The following is a 6,000-nucleotide window of genomic DNA, read 5'->3' on the forward strand; positions in this document are numbered from 1 at the left end:
AAGAACTGAAAGCAAGGACTCAAACAGATATTTGTCCACCATTCTTTTTCTTTTTTGGCTGCACTGGGTCTTTGCTGCTGTGCGGGCTTTCTCTAGCTACGGCAAGCAGGGGCTACTCTTCGTTGCGGTGCATGGGCTTCTCATTGTGGTGGCTTCTCTTGTTGCGGAACACAGGCTCTAGGCACACAGGCTTCAGTAGTGTGGCACGTGGGCTCAGTAGTTGTGGCTCGTGGGCTCTGGAGCTCAGGCTCAGTAGTTGTGGCGCATGGACTTAGTTGCTCCTCAGCATGTGGGATCTTCCTGGAGCAGGGATCAAACCCGTGTCCCCTGCATTGACAGGCAGATTCTTAACCACTGAGCCACCAGGGAAGTCCTGTATACCATCTTCAAGCAGCATTATTCACAATAGCCAAAAGGTGGAAGCAACCCAAGTATCCATCTACAATGTGGTATATACATTCAATAGAATATTACTTAGCCTTAAAAAGAAAGAAAATTCTGACACATGCTACAAGATGGATGAACCTTGAAGACATTATGCTGAGTGAAATACGCCAGTCACAAAAGGACAAATACTGTATGATTCCAGTTGTATGAGGTTCCTAAAATAGTCAAATTCACAGAGATAAGAAATAGTGGTTGCCAGGGGTTGGGGATAGGAGAGAATGAGAGTTATTGTTTAATGCGTACAATGTTTCAGTTGGGGAAGCTGAAAAATTTCTGCAGATGGATGGTGGTGTCTGCACAACCATGTGAATTTACTTAATGCTTCTGAACTGTACACTTAAAATTGGCCCAAGTGGTAAATTTTATGTTATATGTATTTTACCACAATAAAAAAAAAGTCAGCTACAGCAAAACACAGCCCACAACTGAAGCTGTGCTCTCAGTCAGTACTTCCTAAAAATAATGCAGGGCACTGGACCATGCCCAGTTAACTACATAGGAATTACTTTCAGAGCTTGGCCAAAATATAAGCTATATATAAGGCACACATCAAGATTCTAATTCATGATGTCTGGGGTGGGGCCTGAGCATTTTTTTTATGTTCCCCTGGTGAGTCTAATATGTAGCCATGTTTAAAGGCTGCTATTCTGCAATTTCACCATATCAGATTTAGAGGCAAAAAAGCAATTATCTATCTTTTATTTGTAATTGACTCAACTCTAAAAGGACTAATTTTATATAATAAAACATGGTGATATTTGTTTATTTTTTACATAATGCTATATTGATATATAGCAAAAAATTGAAGTCTGAAAACTTGACTTAGACATTTATTACTTAATAAAAAGAATTCACGTAAATCTTTTAAAATTAAGTTTTTAGACACATTTTCCCAATTCCTTCTGTTAACTTTGTGTTGAAATTTCTTAGATGTCCACAGAATACTTTCTAAGCTAGCAGGAAAATGTCATCTCACATGACATTTGTCTTGGTAGATGCTGGCATTATAAAAATGTTTGATTATTTGCTCATGGGTACATCACAGTTTATATTTTAAAAGTCAGCTTCCACCTGAAATAATCAGTGTCTTTTCAGTGAAAGCACGACACAGTAATTATATCCTATTTGCATCTACAGACTCATTCATTATTAACAACTTTATGATTTTACGTATTGATCAGCATCTTTCTGAAGCCAGGAAATTTGTTTTGATTACATGCAAGTCAATGGCCAAAAGATGTCTACAGGCAATTCTTGATAAGTGGTGACACATGGTATCATGGAAATATTGAACTGAAACCAAAGACCTGGTGTCTAGACTATGTGCCACCCAGGTCCCGTGTTCAGAGCTAAGTACTCACTGCTGAATGAAAGAAAATACCCTCAGTCAAAAGGTTATGCTTAGCACAGGGAGATCAGCTCGGTGCTTTGTGACCGCCTGGAGGGGTGGGATAGGGAGGGTGGGAGGGAAGGAGACGCAAGAGGGAAGGGATATGGGAACAGATATATATGTATAACTGATTCACTTTGTTATAAAGCAGAAACTAGTACACCATTGTGAAACAATTATACTCCAATAAAATTGTAAAAAAAAAAAAAAGGTTATGCTTCCTCCCAGGGTCAACCTACATACAATGACACATGGATCCAGACCTCTTGCCTCAATCCACACATCTCTGAAGGTCCAGCCCCTCTATAGAGCTTCCTGGCTAAAGCTTGCCTATGATAACAGCTGCATCACAATTCAACCTCTCTCTCCCCAGTCCTGCTTTCCTCACTCCCAAGAGCAAGCTCTAATAAATTACTGGCAACAGCATCGTCATCTCAGAGTCTGTTTCCATGGAAACCAGACTTGCATCACCAATTTTCTCAACTAGCTCTGTAACCATAGTAAAATCACTTAATCACACCTCCCTCTGTAATTGAAGGAGACTTACTGAGCTTGGAACCACTGGAAATTTCCAGTGCCACATTGAACAATGTTCAGCACTGGCAGAGACCTGACCTCAGGACTCACCTGCTGTGACCAAGTTCATACATTTTCCAATCTATCCCTTTGCATCCCACCCCCTTTAAATGGCAAGGAGGGGAAATTCTGTATCACTACCAGGCACTATCTTTAAGGTCCATCAATTCCAATGAAGACTTTGGCTTTCCACTGATAGAAAATATACTGGAATGGGGGTAGCTGAGGGTGATCAGGGTTTACCTGGGTTTACACTACCAGACTCATGTATCAGAAAGGCTCTCAGTCCCAGGTAAACCTGGTCACCATAACATAGCTCTATATATCCCCTGGTCCATGGATTTGCACAGTTGGTCATCATCTTGGTGACTCTGGCTGCCTGACTATACACAAGACAGAATATAAGTCCCAACCCACAAAACTAGGTCAGATCTCCTGCTGTACACATTCACTGCCCTCTCTGTTTTTCCTTTGTAAGACTTATCACAACTGTACTTTTTAGTTATGCAACTATTTGTCTAATTTTTGTCTCCTCAACTAGACTGTAAGTGCCAAATGGACCCATGTGCCTTGTTCATGGTTGCATCCTTAGTGCTTAGCAGAGGACCTGACACAGAAGCAATGACTAATAACTATTTGTTGGATAAATTAATGAAGTGGGAAGGAAGGAGATGTGTAATGCCTGGGACCCACTCAGAGGGTGAAAGACTAAAAGAGGATAAAGTGCAGGTTACTAAGACTGAAAATAGATAAATAGGGAGTGGAAGACTGTGTGGGCATTCAACCTTGTACCATGTTTCCACTTTCCTGTATCATATCACTATATTACTGAACTATTGGCAAACATTTGGTTAATTCCAACACTCAGATTTGACATATATTCATAATTTTCTATCAGATCAAGTACACTCTACCTGGAATATAGTAGGCCCTCAATTTTAAAAAAAAAAGTGTTGTCTTAATGAATGAACTGTATCACCACTCTGAGGATTACTGTTTCAAATAAATTCCCTGACAAGGAGATTTTAAGCACTTTATCTAGAGAAAACCTTGGCAGATATTTGGTCAAACCTTCCAATTTCTCTCTTAAGGCAACTGCATATCACATCTTGGTTCCCTGAAAGTAGTAATATCTGTAGAATTCTAGTTTCTTCTAACTGGCTACTACTAGAATAAAGCAAGCCCTTTCAGAACACTGGAAGACACACCGAAATTCCCCTTTTGTGTAGCTTCATGACCATAATAAACATTTTATAGTATAACTCCCCACCCACATAACAGCTTTTTGACCTTATTGATGCTTAACCTGAAACTGGCCTGAATTGAACATACGTTTAAAAAAATATAGAAACTTCTGTGTTCTGTGAAGTTACTAATCAATAAATGTTATTCATTTTGAACAACAATTCATAGAAACAAAAGTCATATTGAAAACGCCATCCTCTTAGATTCTGGTGTAATTAATTTTGGAACATGAAAATGGATTTTGCCAACATGAGATACCAGACTTGATTTCTGCCCCTGTTCTTGGCTCTTATAAGTGACTTTTATCTTTGGACCACTTAGAGCTCTGTAGAAGCTGAACAGCTTCATTTGTCAAGCTAAAAGATTATTGTATCTCATCAATCTATATCATACCATAAAATATTTATAAAATTTTATTGATTTAAAATTCACTACTGTAGCTTATAATGTAAACCATGTGAATCAAGTGATATAAATAAATAAGCAAACAAGCCAGATGATAAAAAGATAATTGGTAGATTAAACAATTCAAACCTTCTTTGTCTCACATCTAACTTCATCGCAAAATTGTCCAGTTTGCAGCCCCCTACATCCATTATCAAGGCTCCTTAAGCTGAGATGATGGGGGTCTTAAAGCTCCTAGCAGTACTGCATTCAGAAAAAAATGCTCTAAAGCAGCAGTTCTCACACCATGACCCAAGGACCATTGGAGATCTGGGACACCCTTTCAGGGGGACATGAGATAAAAATTTAATTTTATAATATTACCAAGACATCATTTGAGGGTTTTTCCCCACCATGTTAACATTTCTGTTGATAGCACAAAACAATAGAGACTGAAAGTGCTGGCACCTAAGTACATATCAAGATTGTGGCGCTGAGCTGTGCTAGTGGTCATTATATTCTTTACCAAAATGTATTTATTGAGAAAAAAGAAAAAAACAGTTTCATTTAAGAATGCCCTAGATGAATCAGTAAAAATTATTAATTTTATTATATCTGGGTGGTTAGGTACATGTCTTTTAAATATTCTGTAAGATGAAATGATAAGTACACAAAGAACTCCTGTGTATTACACCTAAAACTCTGTAATATTGTAAATCAACTATACCTCAATAAAAAAATTAAATTAGAGAGAACTACTGTGCACTAAAGTAAAATAGTCTCCAGGAAGAGCATTTGTGTAGTTTATTTGTGAACTAGACTTTTTCCTGTAACCCCATTTTATTTGAAAAAACAACAAATGGGCAAGGTATGCTTATTCAGATTTGGATATTTGGCAGACGTTTTACTGAAAATAAACAAAATGAACCTTTAACTTCAAGGAAAACAGCTGACAACATTGTTGCCAATAATAAAATGAAAGCTTTCAAGTGAAAATTAGGATTTTAGAAAACTGTATCCAACACTGTGAACTTAACAGTTTACCAATACTTAAAAGACCTTTCTGATGAAATTGGTAGTAACATAAATAATTTTTTGATATTATATAATAAAACATGTCAACATTTGAAATATCTGCATATCTCAGTTAAATGGCATTTTCCAAATGTCCAGTGCATGGTATGTTACAAAATCAAGCATGGGTAAAAGATTCATTCAAAATGCAAAATAGACCAATGGATTTTAATGTTACAAAATGTAAAACCCAGTCCTTTGAGTTTAGTTTTTTTGTCATTTGCAACTAAAGTCAGAATTGATATAGAGGAAAAGGAAAGAAGTTAAGTTTCAAGTGTGGCATCACATCAATGCAGAGATAAAGAATCAGCTCCAATATTTAGAACAAAGAACAAAAATTCAGCCAATGTAGAATATAGGAGGTAGATGACTGAAAATTCAAGCCTTCTTCACATCCCCTACTTAAGGATCTGTAGAAATATTGAGGATACTTGGACTTGGAATTATCTGAGTATCCTCAATATTTATTTCAAATATTATCCTCAATATATATTTCAAATTTATTCAAAATACTGAGAGGAAGGATGATTCAAACTGACATCAGGTAGTGTAAGTTCCTAATAGAAAACTTTCTCCTATAGAAATTTGGTTTCAAGAATTTGTACCCAAATGTCCATCACTGGTGAATGGATAAGCAAAATGTATATCCATACAGTGGAATATTATTTGGCCATAAAAAGAAATGAAGTACTGATGCTTGCTACAACATGGATGAACCTTGAAAACATTATGCTAAGCGAAAGAAGCCAGATCTAAAGGCCACATGTTGTAAGATTCCATTTATATGAAGGGTTCAGAGCAGGCAAATCTATTAAGAGACATAAAGTAGATGAGTGATTGCTAAGGACTGGGGTTAAGGGAACTGGGGAGTTGCTGCTAATAGG

Source organism: Mesoplodon densirostris, chromosome 8, assembly GCF_025265405.1.
Source record: "Mesoplodon densirostris isolate mMesDen1 chromosome 8, mMesDen1 primary haplotype, whole genome shotgun sequence".
Lineage (NCBI taxonomy): Eukaryota > Metazoa > Chordata > Mammalia > Artiodactyla > Ziphiidae > Mesoplodon > Mesoplodon densirostris.